Below are 22393 nucleotides of genomic sequence, written 5' to 3'. Positions count from 1 at the left end.
CTCTTCAGAAAGTCCTGAATTGGTTTGATGTTCTGAAGCACTTGGGGCTCTTGATCTAAAACTACAGACTTTATGAAGAATTTCTTAGTATTCTCTAAGCATGCTTTTCATCCAGTGAATGAATCTCTTTATGTGTTCTAGCCTCTAACACCCTAAAGTTCAGACACATACAAGTAAAAGGGGGCATTTGTATGAGGAAAACAAGATTTCAGGACAACAGGTTTTTTTGACTGTGAACTTTCATGACATTTTCCCTCTTAATATATTGCCATTTGTTCATTCACATTTTCCTGCAGTCACAGACATTTATTAAACAACAACTGTATGCAAGAGACTGTGTTGGGTGCTGTGTGGGATACAGGGACCAAGGGAAGGAGCAGATCAGAGTGGCTGAGAGCTCTGGGTTGGAAGCAGAACCCTCCTTGGTGGCTTTCCCTCATCTGGGCCATGTGCTCTGGAGCAAGTCACTTCACCTCTCTGTCTCAGATTCCACATCTGAAAAATTATCATGAGGATTAATCAATAACATGCTTGCAAAGCACATACTGCCAAGCACCTTCTAGCCACTTGTTTGATGTTCATGAAAAGAAGGCATTTATGCAAATAATTATATCCCGTGTGGTAAAGAACAAAAGAATGAAAGGAGGGTATAGTCACAGAGAAAGGAACATTAGCTACTGTAACAAGCCCCGTACCTGTGGGGTAACACAATAGGGATGGCTTTCTAGGCTACCTCTGCTCCAAGTGATTCCCAGATCCTGGCTCCTCCTGTCTGTGCCCTTCTTCAGCTTCAGAATCATTCACTTCAAGGTACGTGGGTAGGACAAAAGAACATGAGTAGGAAAAAAGAGCGTATGTGTGAAATAGTGCTTGTGATGTCTTGTAGCAAGGCCTATTAGTCACCTATTGTTGTGAAACAAAGGGCCTCAAATTTAGCAGCTTAAAACAACTCAGTTTCTGCAGGTCAGGAATTCCACAGCGGCTTAGCTGGAGGGTTCTAGCTTTGGGTCTCTTGTGAGGCTGGAATTCAGATTTGGCTGGGCTGTAGTCATCTGAAGGCTTGAATGAGATAGGAGGATCCTCTTCCAAGAGAGCTCATTCACATGACTGTTGACAGAAGGTCTGTTCTTTGCTGGCTCTTGGCATGATGCCTGTTTCTTGCCATGTGGACCTCCCCACTGGGCTGTTTGTGTGTTACTACAACATGGCAGCTGGCTTCCCCCAGAGCCGATGATCTGAGAGGAAGAACAAGGAGAAAGCTCTAATGCCTTTTATGATCTAGTCTTAGAAAAAAAAAAAAAAAGATCTAGTCTTAGAAGCCATATGCTGCCATTCCTGCTATGTTCGGTCATTAGAAGAGGGTCATTAAGTTCAACCACGTCAAGGAAAGTGGAATTAAGCTGCAATTCTTGAAAGGAGGGATATCACAGAATTTGTGGACCACATACATACTGAGCACAAACGTCCTGAAGCCCAGGGAATTTCCTAAGTGATAAGAGGAGATAAAAGTGAAAGGAGTATCTTTGGTTATTTAAAAGAAGCCCCCTTTAACCACTCCTCAGTTTATTTTGAGGAAGTGACTTTTGGAAAGACCCAAGGGTTAGGAGAACCAGCCTTGTGATTTGAGGATTGGCATTTTCAGCCCCACTCCAACAACTTTGAGTGGGGAGCTGAAGGTTGAGTTCATTACCTATCATGCCTATACCATAAGTCTTCCATAAAAATCCCTGAAGTATCAATTCATAGCACTTCTTAGCTGGTGAACACCTCCACGGGCTGGGAGAGTAGTGCACCCTAGCTCCAGGGGGACAGAAGCTCTTGCGCTAAGGACCCTTCCAGACTTTTTGCTGTGTATCTCTTCATCTGGCTGTTAGTCTGTACGTTTTACCAGCCTTTATAATAAACTGGTAAATGTAAACGAGTGTTTCCCTGAGTTCTGGGAGCCATTCTAGCAAATTACCAAACCAGAGGAGGGGATTGTGGGGACCCCAATTTATAGCCAGTTGGTTAGAAGTGTAGGTGATAATGTGGGGTGTGCAATTGGCATCTGGATTGGGGGAATGGTCTTCTGGAACAGAGCCCTTAATTTGTGAGAGCTGAATGCTAACTCCAGGCGGATCATGTCAGGATCATACTGGATTGGACAGTATGCCCAGCTGATGTTGGAGAATTGGTTGATATGGAGAAACACCCCCCCCACACACACACACACATACCTGGTCACAGAAGTGAGTGGAACAGTGGAGGAAAACTTCACTGAACAAAGGAAAGGACTTTGCCTTTCATAGGTTCCAATTCCTTCTTGGATCCTCATTAGCTGTGTACCTTCGGGTGGTTTTCTCAGTCTCTATCAGTCTTGGTTTCTTCACCTGGACAGTGGGAACAATAATACCTCTTTTAACAGGTGTGAGGAAGGTTTGAGAAAACATGTATAAGATACTTAAGGCAGTAAATGGTAGCTCCAGTGATCAATGGAAGGTCTTTATAATGAATAAAGAAATAGTCCTAGAGAGTTTTAACAACTTGCTCAAAATCAGATAGAGGCTTGATTAGAATCTCACATTAGAACCAGTATGAACATCGGCCTAGAGATCCAAAATAACACCCGGGTCTGGGATAGAGGTGGCCATGGAAGGTTTGAACAGAGAGACAGGACAGCACCAGCCCTTGAAAGCAAGAGAGGAACTTAAGCTGATGTACTAGAGAGAAAGATGTGATCATAAATTCTTGGGCAGGGAGGTGTTTTATGCAAACATATTCTGAGATTCAGTTGCAAATAGATGAATGATATAATTAATACAATAGACTTTGAATCGAGAATAGGAATATTCATTCAGCCACCAAGGTCAGTAGAGAAAGCGCTACTAAAAAGCACCCGGCGGCTTTCATCATGTAGTCAAGGAAACAAGGAGACTAAAAAAGATATCACCAAAGAAACTGTTTTGAAAATATCTATACAAGAAAAAGGAAAGCCAGCTACATATTCTGAACCCATGTTCCCATGGCAGCATGTGTCTGTATGGAGTGCCTGTCCCATAAAGCATGGGTATAATTGTGTGTGTGTGTGTGTGTGTGTGTGTGTGTAAGTGAAGGGAAAATGTGGAGGATTCATACCCAACCCATGTGATGCTGCAGTTGGGAGAGAGGGTTTAAGCACATGGTCCCCCTGTGGCATCTAGAGGTGGATGAGAAATTTCCAGGAGCTTTGTGAGCTTTTCAGTCTTCTGAAATAAGATCTGTGGAGTAGGAGTAGCATCTCAGAAGTCCTTTTGTCGACATGGAAAGTATTGACTGGAACCTGGGATCTCATACGTATGCAAATAGAACCCTCTGTAGTAGTGGGGTGAATAGTGTAATGTCCTGGACAGAACTAAAGACACGGGGCCAGATGGACTGGCATCAGGATCCAGTCTTTGTACTAACTCACTGTGGGGCCTTTGGCAACTTGTCTTATCAGTACATGAGCATCTGAGAGTCCTCTCTGAGAGTCCTGAGAGAAAATGATGAAATCGACCTTTAGTGGTGTGAGAATCCAAGGAGGCATCTTAAATACCAGTACCTGGCATATGGGAGCCATCTAACACTTCTTTCTCCTCTCTCCCTTCTCTTCTGAATAAGAGACTCTTAAACTTTATAGTGTGTAATAATCATGTGGGAGATGCAGCCCTCACCTCCTACCCAAGAATCTGATCCAATGTCCTTCCAGGGGAGGGGGGATGTCCAGAAATCTGCATATTTCCCCTGAGCCACAGGAGATTTGAGGAGGTGATCCAACAAGCCTACATCTGCAAACACTGTCCTAGAGGAGATACAAACCAGAGAAAGCTAGATGCCAAAGGATAAGATCTCTAAGTGAACCTCAAGGGTTCCTTCCTGGCTATTTTTATTATGCTGGGGATGAGGAGGGATTGTGAGCGAAAGCCACATCGCTTTCTAGAGATGCCTATCACCCTGACCCCAGACTAATTAGCCACATTAACAGTGGAAGCTTCATTTTTAAATCGAATCCCTATCAGCTCCTTGTGTAAAGGCCAGGTGAGGAAACGGGGCACTGCAGAAGCTGTGCTTTGGCCAAATCCATAGCGTTCGTTCATTGGTTGTGTCATTGCTTCACTTCTTCTTTCATGAATTACTGTCTATTATATGAAGCTTACATAGAAGTACAGGACCTGCTCTCTGCTACCAAAAACAGAAGATGTTAAAATAGGACAATTTGAGGGGTGCCCGGGGAGCTCAGTTGGTTAAGTGTTGGCCTTTGGCTCAGGTCAAGATCCCAGGGTCCTGGGGTGGAGCCCCACATTGGGTTCCCTGCTCAGGGAGGAGTCTGCTTCTCCTTCTCCCTCTGCCACTCCTCCTGCTTGTGCACACACGCTCTCTCTCTCTCACTCTCTGTCAAATAAACAAAATCTTTAAAAAAAAAATTTAAAAAAGGACAATTTGACTATCTGCAAAGACAACAGTACGGAATGTGATGAAAGTAGAAACCAAGCAGTAGAGATAACACATTGCGTAGCCGTGGGAGTTCAGTGGATGGGCATCCAAGAACGGTTTACTGGAGCCTTTGAGAACTGGGCTGGGGCTTGAAAAGAGAATTTGATTTGGACAGCTAGAGTGAGCGGAAGGCATTCCAGCTTTCTCCCTTCATTGAGTACTTTTTAAAAATGTATTATTTAGTGAATCATTACATATCCATTACATATCCTACCACATATCCTTTGTTTTTAGATGTGTTACTAAGTTTTGTCATCATTGTTCAGACCAGTACCTCTGCCCTTCATTGTTTGTGATACTCTGTTTCCTGGGGAAACTGAGCACTCTTGTAATTCTTGTACCCTAGACAATTTTTTGGTAAATTCACCTCCATATTTTCTGAAGGATATTTTAAAATAAATTTTTGATGTTCCCAAAAAATCCATTCGCATGTACAAAGCATGTGATTTGATTAGTTAACTAGAGAAGAGTTCAAATTGCTGTTATACATAGTTTTCCTGTTGAAAACCTATTTACAAATTCTGTTGAGGCTTACCTCGGAGAGGCCTAGCACCCTGGGTAAGCTCATGTGGCTGCAGAGCCTTGGGAGGCTGGGATGGTTCCCAAGAATGAAGGCAACTGATTATCCATCCAACCTGGGTGACCCAGAGGAATATTATCACCGCAGACCCAGGACAGTTCTGTCTGTAGAACCTGCCACACAAGGGCAGCTCGCCTAGGAGATTAAACGGCAGACTGTTGCCAGGCACCGGAATGACAAAGTCAGGGTTGCTCCCAACCTGATTTCCAAATCAGGTAAAAAGAAAGGAGCCAGGTTCAGCCTGCCATGTCCTGACACTGCCTGGCTCTGCAGGCCTCTTTAAATAGCCCCAATCGATTACCTGGGATCTGTGGAGGTGCTAGTTCAAGAGAAAGGGTCCTGATATGTACTAAGCTCCTCTCAAATGCTGAGTGTTGTACAGATGTCCTTAAACATCACATCTGTTTTAAGAATATTCTCTACCTGTTTTATCTCTTTTTTTAATATAACATAGGCAATATTTATTAAATCATTAAATTAAGAGTTAAGGAATTACTAAATGGCACATTAATGCAGAATGGTACTGGTTTATTTGACTCCGGTGTCCATGACTTTCCTTATCTACTGCACTGTCCAGCCCCAACACCAAGCCCAAGGAGCTGTGAATCCGGACATCTGCGTCAACATAGGTCCTGCCTGTCAACATATAGACAGGCACATGGGTTGTCCAAAACAGGGAGATCTGGGTATCTGTTAAGGAAATAAATGACTGTGACTTTTCCAGGCAAAAGAATATCTGTAACATCTTGCACTGTGGGAATCTCGGGGTGTGCTGGAGCCAGTTTGTACTGGCTTACATGAGCTAGTAGCTAAATTTTCAGGAATTTTGTGAGACCATTCTTAAACTCTTACATTAAAAACAAATGTTGTAGGTGCAACTCACTTCCTAATGATTTTATTACACTTCCCCATTACCTCTGCTCTTAAGATAGAAATAGTAATGCTAGTATGTGCGTGTGTTTCCAACATTCAGTGACATTTTGTTGGTATCTTGACCTCAGTCTTGGAAGTTGCCATTATGCTAAGGAAATTGATAAATATTACTAGCCTAGGGGTAGTTTGTCCAGAAAAGGTGGTTGTTAAACATTTACCAACACACCACCGGGCAGTATCCATACAGGTGTTGTCATGAATTACCTTTATCAGAAATAAACAGTCTACAAAGACTAACGAATGCCTTCTGTCAGCCCAGTGTGGTATCCACCCAGCAGAGACTTGGCCAGGAGAGTAGAAGTCAGGAAAACAAAAAATCTGTTGGGAGTATTAGTAAGGTGAATAGTATAGACTCCCTACGTCAGAACACTTGGGCATTCACAAAACTGTGACACACAGGCTCTTGGGTGAGCTTCACACTGGTTCTGGAAGGTGGTTCCTCTGCCGTCAAAGAAGAGCAAGTCTAATTTGTTGTCCTTGCAATGGTCAGCTGACAGAAGCCCTGGAGTGTGGCTGATGCTTCCTCCAGAGGACTCTGCTTCCTGGGCCTCAGTGCTAAATGGCCAAGCAACGACAGCCCCGGCTGGTGAGCTGTGCGATCACCCATTCACAGCAGACTTCAGGATGTGGTTTCTGGATGGCTTGCTTTAACTTACTTAGTACAACTCCTGTTTCTGGGTGCTACCAGCGTACTGGCCCAGTGACCTTCACCAAACATCAGATTTACCTCCATGGGTAAAGGCATCTGGAAATAAATAGGACAGAATAATTGGGAGAGGGTCAGAAATGAAACTCCTAGCCTCGCATGTAAAATCATATATCTCTATTCCAGTGTCAAGAGGAGCTGTAAAGTAAACTTGAAATTTTATGGTAAAGATGGTCTTTTTTTTTTTTTTTAATTTTTTATTTATTTATGATAGTCACAGAGAGAGAGAGAGAGAGGCAGAGACACAGGCGGAGGGAGAAGCGAGGTCCATGCACCAGGAGCCTGATGTGGGATTCGATCCCGGGTCTCCAGGATCGCGCCCTGGGCCAAAGGCAGGCGCCAAACCGCTGTGCCACCCAGGGATCCCGTAAAGATGGTCTTTCAGGGATCTTTAAAACTTGGTAGGTTGATACCCATGACAGAGATATAGTTAAGATTTCTTTGGATCTTATTTCTTTTCTTCAATTGTCTTCATTAAGAATTTAGAAAACAATTCATTCCACTGAAAATTTTAAACAATATTCAAGAATATAAAGCTAAAAAGGAAATTGCTTGTGTACACCTGTTCTCCTGGGATAATTGCACTATGATTTGTATTCTTCTAGAACTTTTTCTAAACACACACCCCTCCACATGATTTGAAAATTTTTGGTAAAAAAAAAATGGAATATACCAACTATATATGTAGTTCTGTGCCTTGCTCTGCTCATAGTGTATCTTAGAGAAGATCTAGACCATGTTTTGCATGTATAATAGAGAATTCTATTGTGCAGATGTACCATCAGTATCTCAAGAGCTCCCCATTCAAGAAAATAGAACTTTTCTTCAATTGTTTTAAAAAAATTACAGTAAATAAACATACACATAAGTATGTTCTTGCCTACTTGTACTGTTATTTCTATAGGATAACTAGGAATAAAACTGTAGGGTAAAAATGTATGTGGATTTGCAATTTGGAAAGTTCTGTCAAATTGCCTTTCAAAAGTAATACTTATTTATACTCCCACAGTATTACAGTAAAGACCTATTACCCCACTGATTCTTACCAATATTTTATATAAAGAATCTTAAATTTTGTTCCATCTCAGGTATATGTTGCTCTTATTGTGCAATTACATGACATTGTTTACCTGCTTTTTGTGTTTTTTCTTTGAATTGCCTGTTTCTGCCCTTTGTCCATTTTCCTATTAATTTGTATTGACTCTATTTGACTTGTATGAGCTCTTCATATAGAACATTTGGTAGCTTTATATATTAGGGATATTACTATTTGTAGTGCTACGTATATTTTCTCACTTGTCCATTTATTTTTGAACTTTATTAAAGTTCTATTTGGGGCCATATTTACAATTTGCATTCCTTTGTAGATAAATCTGATCTGTTCCCTCATAGCTTCTGGGCATGGAGCGTTGTTTTGGATACTCTGAGATGAAGACAAGGTAACTAGAAAGCCTTAAGGAGAAAAAGAAGCCTTGAAAGTTTGACTGATTGATGTCATAAAAAGCCAGCATTTTTTAGATACTTTACTATGAATTCTATTATGTACCGGAGCAAAGCAAAATAAAATATTTTTCCAACAAGTTTACTAAATGCTTTTTACAGACCAAGGAAAGAATAGAAAGCAGCAAGGACATCTGTGCTCAGCAAACACACAAGCCTGGAATAAAGCAGCCCCGACAGGAAATGGGGAAAAAGTCTTGACATGTAAATTTCATCATTTGCTCTGGAGCAGAAATTCAACACTCACTCATTCTGTTTTTATTTTCCAAGTAAAAAGAAAAGAAAGGATTAGAAAACTGCCAAGTGCTCTGTGTTGAGAAGTGACCACTACTTTCAAGCTCAGGCGTATCCAGCCTTCTCTTTGTAACACACATTTTTGGGTAACATGTATAATATTCCTGAAAAGGGGCCAAAATGTGAACAACTGGTTGATGTTTAAGTTCTTGAAATGTGGAGATGAATTAGGCTGTGATTTTGGAAGGAATTAGTTATTCCCTAAGAAATTGAGGGCATGTTTACTGGTTCTGTAAGCATTATATTACCTTTACTTAAAAATATCAAAATCTTTATGCTCCTTTTACCCTGAGATCGTTTTTTTCTTTTTAACTTTAAATGCCACCAATAAGCAAAGGAACTATGAATGTCCAAACAATTCTTAAATATTCTTCAACCAGATAACTCTAATTTAATTGCTTAGAATAGCTTGTTTTGAATAGGACTTCCAGTACATGGGTATATAGTTGCTTGAAATATCTCATAATGGAACAAGAGAAAAGAAAAAAATACCTCCATTTTCAGCATTTTAGGGTTCTGTCTGTAAGAATAACTGTAGGGCAAAGAGTGGTCAGCTAAAACTGAAACACCAGTTACTTTGGAGAGTCCTGAGTATGAGAGAGAAGGCACCATTGCAGGAAGATGTTGCTCAATAAAATACAGATTACAGTGATTGGAAAGGAGACCAGAAACTGTATCTCTGGCCTTCGGTGTCTATATCCCATTGCTTTGGCAACGGGCAAGAAAGAAAGTAAACTTGCTAACACCCAGAAATAAATATGACCTGCTGGCCATTCCTGAACTTAATGTGGAGACTCAAAGGCAAAATAGAAAATAAACTTTATTTATTTTTAAAGATTTTTATTTGTTCATGAGAGACACCGAGAGTGAGAAAGACACAGTCAGAGGGAGAAGCAGGCTTCCTGCGGGGAGCCTGGTGTGGGACTCGATCCCGGGACTCTGGGATCAGGCCCTGAGCAGAAGGCAGATGCTCAACCACTGAGGTATCCCGGTGTCCCAAGAATAAACTTTATCCAAGAGAAAGAGACTATGAGGAAGAGAAATCTAGGAGTAGAAATTAAAAAACTGAAGACCAAGTGCCATGCTGGAGAAGATCTGGGTACAGATGGGGAGACGGGGTCAGAAGTAGCACAGAGGTGGGTAATAACTAATCCATCCAACTTGCTGGGTGACTTCAACTCTTTGATCCTTACTTCAGGTCTCCTTCAGTCTAAAGGCATAGATCACAGATGCTGTGCTAAGTTTTGTCTTCATTCAGTGGGGAGACCCCTACTTTTTTGAGGGGGGCGGGGGATGGCCTGTTGGCAGCTGTACTTTAAGAAGACATATTAGCGTGAAGATTATTCTCTGAATTAGGGTAGCAGCAGTGGAAACCCTAGAAGCATTGATGGACGACAGCTCGTATGCCAGGCAGGCTACACAGCAGCCCCCAGAGATGCAGAGTAGAGAGACAGACAAGGAAGTGCTACAAAAGCCACCTGTAGGCTGGGGAATAATGGGATAGTCAGCTACTAAGGCTTTGTTCTGCTTGGTGGAGGTGGAGCTTCAGAGAGTGTGAAATAGGGGACATGTGAAGTCCATACAGAGGGAAGAACATGGTTAAAGGCACAGAAGCACGAACGTGTCTGGAATGTTCTGGAAAGAATGAGTCACTTCAGGTGTGAGCACGGGGCCTTGGGCTGGAGGCATGGCTGGCTGGAGGGAGGCTGCCAGACTGCGGAGGTCTTGTAAGTCCTTCTGACGGCAAGGAGGAGCCTTTAGAGAATTTTCCACAAGGCCGAGACTGAGGTGAGCCTGCAGAGACCAGTGCCAGCAGCGGGCCAGGGAAGGAACAGGGTCTGAGAAGCTGAGGCTGACAAGTCAGTGGGGAGACGTGGCCTGGATGTGAGCGGAGTGACTAGGTTGTCAACTAGGGCAGGCAGAGGCCTGGAGCTAGGAAACAGACGTGAGAGCTAGAATTCCGTGACCGATTGGAGATGGAACACAGAGGTTTCTGACCTATGGGGTGACCTGTGATGCCATGAGCTTAAAGGCACGAATTTGCAAGGGGGAACATGGGAGACACATTAGGGTCTCATTTGGGGCCTAATGAGTGTTCTGGTTATCTACTGCAAGACCATAAACCGCCCTAAACTTAGTGGCCAACGACAATAACCATTTTATGATGCAGTGGGTGCGGCTCACCTCTCCTCTCCAGTCTGGGGCCTCTGCTGCTGCAAAGACAGACAGACGGCCAGGGCTAGACCAGCCCGAGCTGCAGGAGCTGCTTCCCCGGGGACTCTCACCCCGGGTCCAGCCCCACCCGCCGGGCTCACCTGGCCCGGTGGCGTGTCCCCGGGAAGGCCTCGCGGGGCTCGAGGGGCCCCTGAACCACCGCCTCCTACGACCTCGCCTGGGAAGGCCCGTGCGGTGGCCCCTGCCTTGGTCTCCTGGGCCCGCCAGTCAGGACGCCCCCCAGTTCAAGGGGAGGCCACCCAGGCTCCCCTCCAAGGGCGAGGAAGTTGGAGGTGCTGTTTGAAAACCGCCAAAATGAGTTAGAATAGAAACAAGAGGACAAATACACGACACAAATGCATGATACAGACCTCAGCAACTGCTCGAGTGTCAGGTCAGGGGTGAATGCACCGGAATCTCCCCGTTATCGTGCGCTGGCTGGGCTGGGGGCTCGGTGGGTTTGAAAACAGCTCCACTGTTTCTCTCTCCCTTCCCTTCCCTTCCCTTCCCTTCCCTTCCCTTCCCTTCCCTTTTCTTTTTCTTTTCTTTTCTTTTCTTTTCTTTTCTTTTCTTTTCTTTTCTTTCTTTTCTTTTTTTCTTTTCTTTTCTTTTCTTTTCTTTTTTTTCTTTTCTTCAATGTTTTATTTACTCATGAGAGGCAGAGAGACAGGCAGAGGGAGAAGCAGGCTCCGTGCAGGGAGCCGGATGCGGGACTCGATCCTGGGACCCCGGGGTCACACCCTGGGCTGAAGGTGGATGCTCAACCGCTGAGCCCCCCGGGGGTCCCAGCTCCCCTGCTTCCTAACAGCGTGGGCACAGGCAAGTTACATCATAATCTGGCAACTCCCCCCCCTTGTCTCCTGCGGCGGCTGCAGGCCCGGGACCCCCACCCCGCGCCCGCCCGCGCAGCGTCCCCGCCCCCCGGCCCGGGGGTCCTAGCTGAGCGCGTGCCCCCCCCACCCCCCACCCCCCAGTCACCGCTGGAGGACCGTGACCCGGAGAGCGGAGGGAGCGTGCTCAGGGCCTCCGAGCCCCGCCCCGCCCCGGGGTTCGGGGTCAGCGGCTGTTCCTGGCGCGGGTGTCGCCCTCCGGGAGCCGCTGGACCCCCCCTCCCCCCTCGGCACGTCTGAAATTTACTAGAAGCCGGATTCCTGCAACTGTGACAGCAGGTGTGATCCCGCGGGCACCCGCCTCCCTGCTTGAAATGCGCAGCCGCTTGCACTTGCTCTGGGGTGGGGGTGGGGGTGGGGGTGGGCACCCGGGATTGGACCCCCTAGTGCACCCTGTGCTCCAGAGCACGTCCTAAGGCCCAGATGTTCCAGCCCCCTTTCCTGGCCAGAGGCAGAGGCCCAGACAGCCCTGGAGGGAGAGCCGAATACAGGCAGGCTTGCTTCCCCCCACCAAAAAAAAAAAAAAAAAAAAAAAAAAAAAATCCGAGGGGAGCCAGCACCCGGGTGAAGGCCATCAGCCCCCAGTGGCGGGACCTGCCAGGTGGTGCTTCTCAGTCCCCGCTGCTCAGGCGGGGATCACTACTCCTCCCCACCCCAGCCTTCCCACCTTCCCATCTGGGGTGCTCAACAACAGCAAGAAAACATTCAGCACAGTGACGGGCTTCCTATTCCTCCCTGAACCACCTAAAACCCTGGCGCATCTGTGAGAAAATGAATTTATCTACTCCTCAGGGACCCTGAATCGGGCTGGAAAGGCGAAACTATGTCCCCGGCTCTCTGCTAAAGGGCACCCGCTAGGCCCCGAGGCGTTTTTTCCTGAATTACAAAGGAGGCCGGCTCAGATGCTTGTCATAACACACTTCAGCAAACAAGGAGCAACCAGAAGTTCCCATTCATCTACGGAATCTTTGAAAATCCTGTCTTGGGTGGAGTGACATTTGGTAACAATAAAAGCAGTTCACTGGGCAGGCAGCCCGAGTATGGCCCAAGCTGTCCCTCCACGGATTGGGGCTCACCTCTCAAGGCTTCCAGGAAATTCCCAAGAATGTCAGGAACCCTGTCTTGCCTGGTGGGTCCCAGCCCACGCCCACCCAGGCTTCCTCTCCACCCGAGTCACAAGAGAAGGCGCCTCCTTCACCGAACTTTCTTCTCCTGAGACTGGCGAGGCTCCTTCACCTTTTCCCACAGCTCAAGCTGAGCAGGGTCAGTGTTCGAGAGTCCCCAGACGGAGCCACCCACAGATCCAGAGTGTGTATCCCACCAGTTGTCTGGGTTCCTGCCCAAATCAGATTCTAGGGGCGGAATCCTGGGTGGAAAACCCGAAAAACATCACATCAGCTCTGCAGCAACAAGTCTGCGTTAACAAACTTGCTACTCCTTTTTATAGGTTTTTTTTTTTAAAGCAGCAGAATAACAGCTAATATTTGTAATGTACTGTTAAAGGAATACATACTTTTTATAATTAACGTCTCATGATTGCCCATAACATTCTTACAGAGGTGGTACGGAATTTTATTTCCTTTGCCTCTTCTTTCTCTGAAAATGTAATTTTCACTCTTTTTTTTTGGTGGCTGGCACCACTGAAAAATAATACAGGACTAAAGTAGGGTGGAATTACTCAGTGTTTTGTACTGTGTGAATGTACTGACGACAGGAAGCAAGATGAAGGGGGCGCTTGGGTGGCTCAGCGGTTAAGTACCTGCCTTCGGCCCAGGGTGTGATCCTGGAGTCCTAGGATCGAGTCCCACATCGGGCTCCCTGTGTGGGGCCTGCTTCTCCCTCTGCCTGTGTCTCTACCTCTCTCTCTGTGTCTCTCATGAATAAATAAACAAAATCTTTAAAAAAGAAAAAGAAAAGCAAGATGAAGAAGGGAACTGCCTGCAGCGGGATGCCCTTCATTCCTATCCATGGGTTCCTTCAACAACTCTGGCAACATTGATGTTGTTAAAAAACAAAACTCATCCACGTAAATTTAAAGATCAAATTGGCTTTATTCAATAATTCATGAATTGGGCATCATCCCATCCAGCAGACAGAAAGAAACTCTTTTGAACTGCAGAAAAAGTTTTAAAAGGCAGAGAGAGAACAGGAAAAAGGAAATTATTAGCAAAGAATGCCTTGTTTCAGGCAAGGTCACCCTGGTAAGGGGAACAGAGTGTCTCTCAGTGGGTTACCTCCTCGAGCTGATCTGGAAACTCCAGGTTGGCCGGTTAGAAATCACATTTCGTAGGGGATTGAAACTGTAGTTAGGTTAGGTATTGAGCCTTGGTTTGCTGACATGGACTTTAACATAAGTGACTCCATCTTGAGGTGGTAGTTTTCTTTATAGCAGGGTGATGAGAAATGTCAGCATCGCATTGACTTACAAACTACTCTGTGGCCTAAGAAGGAAACTTTTTTTTTTTTTTTTTTTAAAGTAGGTTCAATGCTACTTGAGGGCTTGAACCCACGACCATGCCCCATGCAGGGCTTGAACCCACAACCTTGAGATCAAGACCTGAGCTGAAATCAAGAGTTGGATGCTTAACCGACTAAGTCACCCAAGTGCCCCATAATATATGTATGTATGTATATGTACACATGTATGTTTATGAAAATAAATGCACTCAGCAGTATTCTTTTTCCTTCCTTCCGAACAGTGCTTCACTCTAACCAAGGAATTGTTCTAGTTATTTGAAACAACCATTTTTATTTGCCTATTAAAATTTTCACAGGATCAGACTTCAAAGATAAGATAAAGGAACTCCACATCTGTCTGCTGTTTTACACATCTTAAAGCACTTTCAAATAAATTTTTGTTTCCAGTGTGATGACCCTTCAGATCACCTGTGACTTAGGCAGAATGAATATAATTTTTCCTGGATTACAAAACTGATATTGATGTGGATGAGGTGACCTGTTCCAAAACCTGCCTTGGGGTTAGAAACCAGATTTTTCAGCCTTTGGCTTAGGTTTGCCTCCTTAGAGATTTCCAGGATTTTTTTTTTAGCTTCCTGAGAAGGGATTACTGGTAGATGATAAGATTGCAAATGTCTGTATAAATCTAGTCTGTCTAAATCACTTCAGACAGACAGTCGTACAGACACACATGCTACACAAATTTTTGAAAGTTTTATCTATGTCAATTTCATTGTACTTTTTGGTAAACTGAGGATTTACGTTGTTACTGTGAGAGGGATATCATACCATGACCCAGGAGGATGGCGAAAGGTTCTCGTGGCCAGGTGTGTGTCCTGTGTGTAAGCTGCGCAGCGCCACAGGTGAACAAGGGCCGTTAGGATGAATGAGTAGCTCCTGGGGAAGCTGGGACTTGGTTCTGAGAGGATTCAAGATTTTCTGAAAGATTGGAAGGACAGGTGGGCTGGATGTGATTGAAGCTCCCCACTGGGGTAGAGGTGAGGCAAGATGCACCAGAGAAGGGTGCCCCACGGCTAAGGAAACATCTGGGTTGGATCTTGGTGCTCTGCTGACCAGGTCCTACATGTGGGAGACCATGGACGTGGTAGCCAGGAAGTAATGACCCAGAGGGGAACCCCCTTGCCCTGGTCCCCTTCGCGGTCTGGAGGACAATGTCTCTAAGAGGGCTGGTGTGAAGAGGTGAAGAGCTTCTTAAGAGGATGCGTACTTGGGGCCTAACGTCTGGGTCTGGCAGCAGCATTGGTATTTTATCTGACCAGCTGTGTGCTTAAAATGTTTCTGAATTATGATTCCTCCCTTTAGAAGGGGCCTGGACTCCATAGTTTACCATAGGTTCAAGCACTGCCTATTGTCTCATTTTTAATAACTTCACTGAGATATACAGTTGGCATGAGTTTGAACTGTGTGGGTCCACCTTTATGTAGAGTTTTTTGGATAAATTCAGGGCCGTACTGTAATTCTTTTCCCTATGATTTTCTTAACATTTTCTTTTCTCTAGCTTACTTTCTTGTAAGGATACAATATATAATACCCATAATATACAAATGTGCGTTAATCTATTTGTTATCAGTAAGGCTTCCATCAACGGGGCCATTGGTTAAGACTTGGGGACGTCAAAAGTTATGCCTTTTGGATATAAGTTTGGATTTTAGACTGCATGGTGGGTTCAGCACCCCAACCCCCTGCATTGTTCAAAGGTCAACCGTAATCAACATGCAGTAAAAAATGTACTGTTTTAGAGTGTAGAATTCAAAAAATAAATAAATAAAAAATGTAGAATTCAGTGGTTTTTATCGCAGGGTTGTGTGTTGATCACCGCTGTGGGATTGCAGAACCCTTTCATCACCTCAGAAAGAAACTTTGTACCCATTAGCAGTCAATCCCATTTCTCCCTCTGCCACTCCCAGCCCCTGGCAACCACAAATCTTTTGTTTCTATGGATTTGCCTATTTTGGACATTTTCCATACTTGGAATCATACAACTTGTGGCCTTTTATGTCTGGCATCTTTCACTTGGCATAATGTATTTCCGCGTTTGTCCATACAGCTGCATAAGCTTCCATTGTATGGGTACACTGCATTTTGTTGATGTATAAATTGGTGGACATTTGGCTTGTTTCTGCTTTTTACATATTATAAATAATGCCAATATGAATATTTGTATATAAGTTTTTGTGTGGACATATGTTTTCCATTTTCTTGGGTAATATTCCTAAAAGTGGGATTACTGGGATTACTGTATGGTAACTCTGTGTTTAACTTTTTGACGAACTACCAAACTGTTTTTACAGTGGCTGCAGCATTCTATAATCCTACCAGCAATGAATGAGGGTTTTAATTCTCCGCATCCTGGTTGACACTTACCAATCTTTTTTTTTTTTTTTTTTTTTTTTTGTCATCCTAAGGGGTCTAAAGCATTTTTTTTGGTTTTTCATTGTGGTCTTCATTTGCATTTCCCTAATGTCCCTTGATGTTGAGAATCCTTTGTGTGTTTATTGGCCATTTGTATAGCTTCCTTAGAGAAAAGTTTATTCAAATCCTTTCCCATTTTTAATTGGGTGTTATTTTAATTGTTGAGTTTCTGAGTGGTTTATGTTTTGGATACAAGTCTCTTAAATGATTTGCAAATATTTTCTCCATTGGGTTGACTTTTCTTTTTTTGATGGTGCTCTCTGGAGCACAAATTTGAAAGTCCAACTTACATAAGTTTTCTTTAGTTTCTTGTGGTTTTTGGTATCATACAAATATCATTGCCTAATCCAAGGTGATAAAGATTTACACCTTTGTTTTATTTGTAAGGGATTTGTAGTTTTCACTCTGACATTTAGGTTGCTGATCCATTTTGAGTTAATTTTTTGTTAAATGTAAAGAAAGGGTCCAGCTTCATCCTTTTGGATGTGGTTGTGGAGTTGTCTAGAGCTGTTTGTTGAAAAGACTATTCTTTCCCCATTGAATTGTCTTGGCACCCTTGTTGAAAATCAGTTGACCATAGATGTATGAGTTTATTTCTGAACTCTCCAATCTCCACTGATCTTTATGTCTACTTTATGCCAGTACTACCCTATTTTAATTCACTGTAGTCTTATAGTAAATTTTGAAACCAGCAAGTTGGAGGCCTCCAGCTTTGTTCTTTCTCAAGCTTGTTTGGCTCTTCTGGGCCCCTGGCATTTCCATATGAGTTTTAGGATCAGTTCAGTTTTGGCAAAAAAGGCATTTGGGATTTTGAAATGTACTGTGTTGACATTGTCAACCAGTTGCGGGAGTGTTGCCAGCCAGTTTAAAATGATCTGTTCCAATCCATGAACATGCACTGTCTTTTTATTTGTTTAGATCTTCTTTAATTTCTTTCAACAACATTTTGTGGTTTTCAGTGTAAAAGTCTTACATTTTTTGCTATACTTATTTCTAATCATTTTATTGTTTTTGAGAATGGGATGGGAACAGGGCAAGTTAAAATACCACAGAGCTTACTGTTCTCACAGAGATTCAGTCATTTTTATTGAATAAATGCTCTTCCTTTTTTTTTTTTTAATTTTTATTTATTTATGATAGTCACAGAGAGAGAGAGAGAGGCAGAGACACAGGCGGTGGGAGAAGCAGGCTCCATGCACCGGGAGCCTGATGTGGGATTCGATCCCGGGTCTCCAGGATCGCGCCCTGGGCCAAAGGCAGGCGCCAGACCGCTGCGCCACCCAGGGATCCCTGAATAAATGCTCTTCCAATTGTTGTAAGCCTTTGGTTAATTTCCAGAGTTTTGAAACAGTTGATTTTGAGAATTTTTGTTAGTGTTCTCATTTCTTTTACAGAGAAATGGATTTTTGTAATTCTTTTCTCTGATGTGCTAGAAATCAGAATTATCCATTGTTTATACCACTGCCTTTCTTAGATTACCTGTCTGGTCTCTGAGGATATTAGAGATACAGAAGCAAGTGACTGGCAAATAAGTTGGTATGATACAGAAATTCATTGTACTACAGGGCGTCTTGGTGGATGTCGTATATTAACAGATATATTGGGCCCAAATTCTCATCACTGAGGTCACAAACAGAGTGGTAAAACTGAGGTCTTAGAAGTTGTTCCTCAGTGAATTAGAAGTGAGAGGGCAATGAGTGTCTAATAATAAGGCACATTTTTCATGTTTCTTGAAGGAAGCTCACACCAGAAAGACTATTATTAAATCCCAAATCTAGGAATGACAAATGCATTTCAAGTGTCAACTTTAATTAATTCATAATACTAATCTGGAGCTCAGTGTTAAGAAAATTCTGTGATCATATGTGGCCTTAGTGCCAATCACAGTATTGATCAGGTCCAGCCAGGAAATAGTGGCCACTCAAATTGGGTGAATGAGGAGAATTTAATAAAGGGAAGCTGTGAGCAGAGCTAAAGGAAGTCTGTAAGGGAGTGGTACTAAACATAGGACAGAATTGTGATTCCTACTCCCAGGCCTAAAGGATCTTTAATAGGATTGATTGAAGAAATGAGAGTTTTAGTGCTTAATCTAGAGTTCTTCTTTTGGCCATTTTTTAGTACCGAATATGAGATTTCTTGTAGTAAAATCAATACTTTGTCCTTAAAAAGTCCAGAAGTTCTTTTTTTAAAAAAAATATTTTATTTATTTATTCATAAGAGACAGAGAGAGAGAGAGAGGCAGAGACACAGACAGAGGTAGTAGCAGCCTCCCTGCGGGGAGCCCATTGCAAGACTCGATCCCAGGACCCCAGGATCATGACCTGACCCAAAGGCAGACACTCAACCACTGAGTCACCCAGGTGCCCAGAAGTTCAGAAGTTCTTAACTAAAAAGGCTCGGGAATATTTTTAGAGCAAAACAAATACAATTTATTATTAGCTTTTATCAAACATTTCAACTTTATCTAATATAGTGAGATTCCACATTACCAAGGATTTTCACTATAGATGTCATGATCTTGCTCAATTTTCACAGTAAATAAATCCCTATTGCAAGGTTTGAGAGTCCCCAAGCCCATCCTGACTTCTGACATCAAGCTTGGGGGTTGTCAAGACAACCCTCACATTCAATAATTTGCTGGAAGGACTCACAGAACTCATGAAAAGCTCTTATACTCACAGTTATGGTTTATTACAGTGAAAGGAGGATACGCGTAAAAATCAGTGGAGAAAAGAGGCACATGGGGCAGGGGCCAGGGGAATTCCAAGCATGAACTTCCATTTGTCTTCTCCCAGTGAAGTTGTGAGTAGTGCTAACTCCTCTCAGTAATGTGTGATGATACACATGGACTATTGCCAATTAAGATGCTTGAGTTTTGGTGTCCAGAGTTTGGTTGTTTTTTAAAGATTTTATTTATTTATTCATGAGAGACAGAGAGGCAGAGACAGAAGCAGGCTCCCTGTGGGAGCCTGATGCAGGACTTGATCCAAGGACCCCGGGATCATGCCCTAAGCCAAAGGCAGATGCTCAACCACTGAGCCACCCAGGCATTCCATGTCCAGAGTTTTTCAGTGAGCTTGGTCATATAGCCATAGTTGGCCATTCACCTGGCTGACCTGAGTCTCCAGCCCCTCCAGAGGTCAAACCACTACTGTGTGGCCCAAGACTCTTCCCCCTCACCAAAAATTGCATTGTCAGTGTAGACTTTCTGGTAATGGCCCAGGGTCCTCAGATAAACAAAGACACCCTTATCAAGCAGGGTATTCCAAAGTCTTAGACGTTAACTCACAGAAGTCAAGGGCAAAAGCCAGACTTCTCTTTGGGTAAGGTTAATCCTTCACTATACAAGCTTGCACTGAGGTTATAGAAGCCTAATATGAAAACAGAATGGAGGAAACCCTACAGGCAGGCAGACATTGATAGGGATCTTCCTTTTGTCCTTTAGCTTAGTGATATTTTTTAGTGTATATAAGAATTACTTGATACAAAATTTTGAATACTGGACATCATGGACTATATTTTAAGGGAATTTTGACTTTACAGGCTAACTCTTAAAAATACCTTTTCAATATTCCCAACTCCTTGCAGAGTGAGACACATAGACTCTTGCTGCCATAAAAAAAAAAAAAAAAAAGCAAAGCAACATAAAATAGTACCCTAAAAAAATTAAATTGTTTTTACAGAAGAATTTAATCTGGAAATTTGGTTTCTGTTAGTGCTGCAATTAAGATACTAGCCATGAAAATGTGCTAAGTCATACATTTTTTCAATTAATTTGCTTATGATTGTGAAACAAATTGCTGGGAACTCTGGGTACCATTTTTGGGGTATCTCTTTCTGATGTAAAGTTGACTAGAGAATGGGGAAATTATGTGTCCTATAAAATTACTTAAGAATAAAACATTTGACTTTCTTAATCTACAGAATTAGAAAGTTTACAAAGTAATTTGAAGAAAACTTTATAACAGTTTTTATTACAAGTAAAATGCAACATGTTTTCTCTATTTCTCACAAAATTTACTCCTTCAGAAGTGTTCTATGTAGTTACTCATCTTTGATGAGCATGTAACAGACCTGGGTTCTGCATTCTGAGCTGAAATATTGTAGATCACCTTGATATAATTTATCAACAAAAAGCATTTTCCCCATAAATCTTAATAAATTAGCAATGAGTTTCTGTAGTGGAAACGGTTTTTTTTCTCCTTTGTTACCTTTTGATTGATAGCCTGTCCTTCACAGGAGCCATGTTTGAGGAAAATAGTGATTCTCACTAATGGTTACATGCAGCTTCTCCCTCTCACAGTGTGAAGACAAATAACAAAATATATTAATACCAATAAATATTTTTTGTATGGCATGCCAGTAATTAACTTTGCAAATTTGCTCTTCAAAAAAGAAAGAAAGAAAGAAAGAAAGAAAGAAAGAAAGAAAGAAAGAAAGAAAGAAAGAAAGAAAGAAAAATAACCTTTGTTACACAATAGATCAATAGTTGCCAGACTATGATTTCACAGACTAGGAAAATTACCAAAATTTTGGGAGGAATTGATATAGAGTTGCCAAGTATTTTCTTTTGCCAAATAAAGACACTATGAGAGGAAAAAAGTCCCCTAGTACCTAATAGCAGGATTATTTCATGAACGAACATTTTTGGAGTTAATACATAAGTTGATCAATATGTTTTGCTGATTTATTTTTCTTGTTTTTCTGCTTACATCTTACTTTTTCTGTCCAGGTTCCAACCTAGCCTTTTGCACGTGATCCCTGCACAGGGGCCATGCTCATTTTCCCTGTATCATTCCAATTTTAGCAAATGAGCTGCCAAAGCAAGTACCAACCAGACCAACCTTTTAAATAACATCTTTCTGTAGTAATTTCATTGAAGGTCTGTGAGTCATGAACTCTATTCCTGTGAGTGATTAAACCCATAGAATCTGAAGCAGGATGCCTGTGCTTGAATCCCAGTTTTGCCGCTTACTAGTTGTGTGACCTTGGCCAGTTACTTAACCTCCTTGTATCTTAGTTTCATCATCTCTACTACAGTAATATTAGTGGTATCTACTTTAGAGGGTTGTTGTACAGATTATGAGTTAAAATATATAAAACATTTAGAACAGTGCCTTGTAAAGTTGTATAGGTGCTTGCTATTATTGCTAACCTGTGTATGTCTGGCAAAGTCCATATTTTGTTCTTATTCTTGAATTATAGTTCAGCTAAGCATGGAATTCTATGTTGAGCATTAATGCCTTTCAGCATTTTCAAGATATTATTCCATTTTCTTCTTGCATCTCTCATTGTGGCTGAGAAGTTCATCTATCCTTAGGGGCAGCAATCTCTTTTTCTCTCTGATTTGTTTTTAAGTTTTTCTCCACACATTTGATGTTCTGTGGTTTTATAATTCTGTGCCCATGTGTGAATTTAATTTCATTTTTTCTAGCTCAAAACTCACTTTGCTTCTTCAAATTGAAGACTCAGATCTTTCTTTAATTGTAGAAAATTCTCAAAAAAATTGTAGAAAATTCTCAATCATAAGTTACAATTAGATTCTGATGCAAGTAGTTATAAAAAACAAAAAAACAAAAAAAACTCTAGGGCAGCCCAGGTGGCTCAGTGGTTTAGCACCTGCCTTCAGCCTGGGGCATGATCCTGGAGACCCGGGATCGAGTCCCATGTTGGGCTCCTCGCATGTGTCTCTCTGCCTGTGTCTCTGCCTCTCTCTCTCTCTCTCTCTCTCTGTGTGTCTCTCATGAATAAATAAAATAAATAAAATCTTTAAAAAAATATAAAAAACAACTCTAAATCAAAGTGGTTCCTATCAGATAGAATTTTGTTTTTCACATAGATTAGGCTCTCCAGGCAGTGTCCGATGGTGTCAGGGCTCAAGGCCCCTTCTGTTTT

General features: G+C 42.6%; 1 pseudogene; it reads right to left on the bottom strand.

The window, feature by feature from the left end:
• Positions 1-21244: 21244 nt before the first annotated feature.
• On the bottom strand, positions 21245-21329 carry LOC112915424 (U6 spliceosomal RNA; annotated as a pseudogene).
• Between the last annotated feature and the right edge of the window lie 1064 nt (positions 21330-22393).

Source organism: Vulpes vulpes, chromosome 16, assembly GCF_048418805.1.
Source record: "Vulpes vulpes isolate BD-2025 chromosome 16, VulVul3, whole genome shotgun sequence".
In the NCBI taxonomy this organism is placed as follows: Eukaryota; Metazoa; Chordata; class Mammalia; order Carnivora; family Canidae; genus Vulpes; species Vulpes vulpes.
Note: the sequence above shows the minus strand (reverse complement) of the source record. Positions and strands in the feature narration are given on the sequence as shown.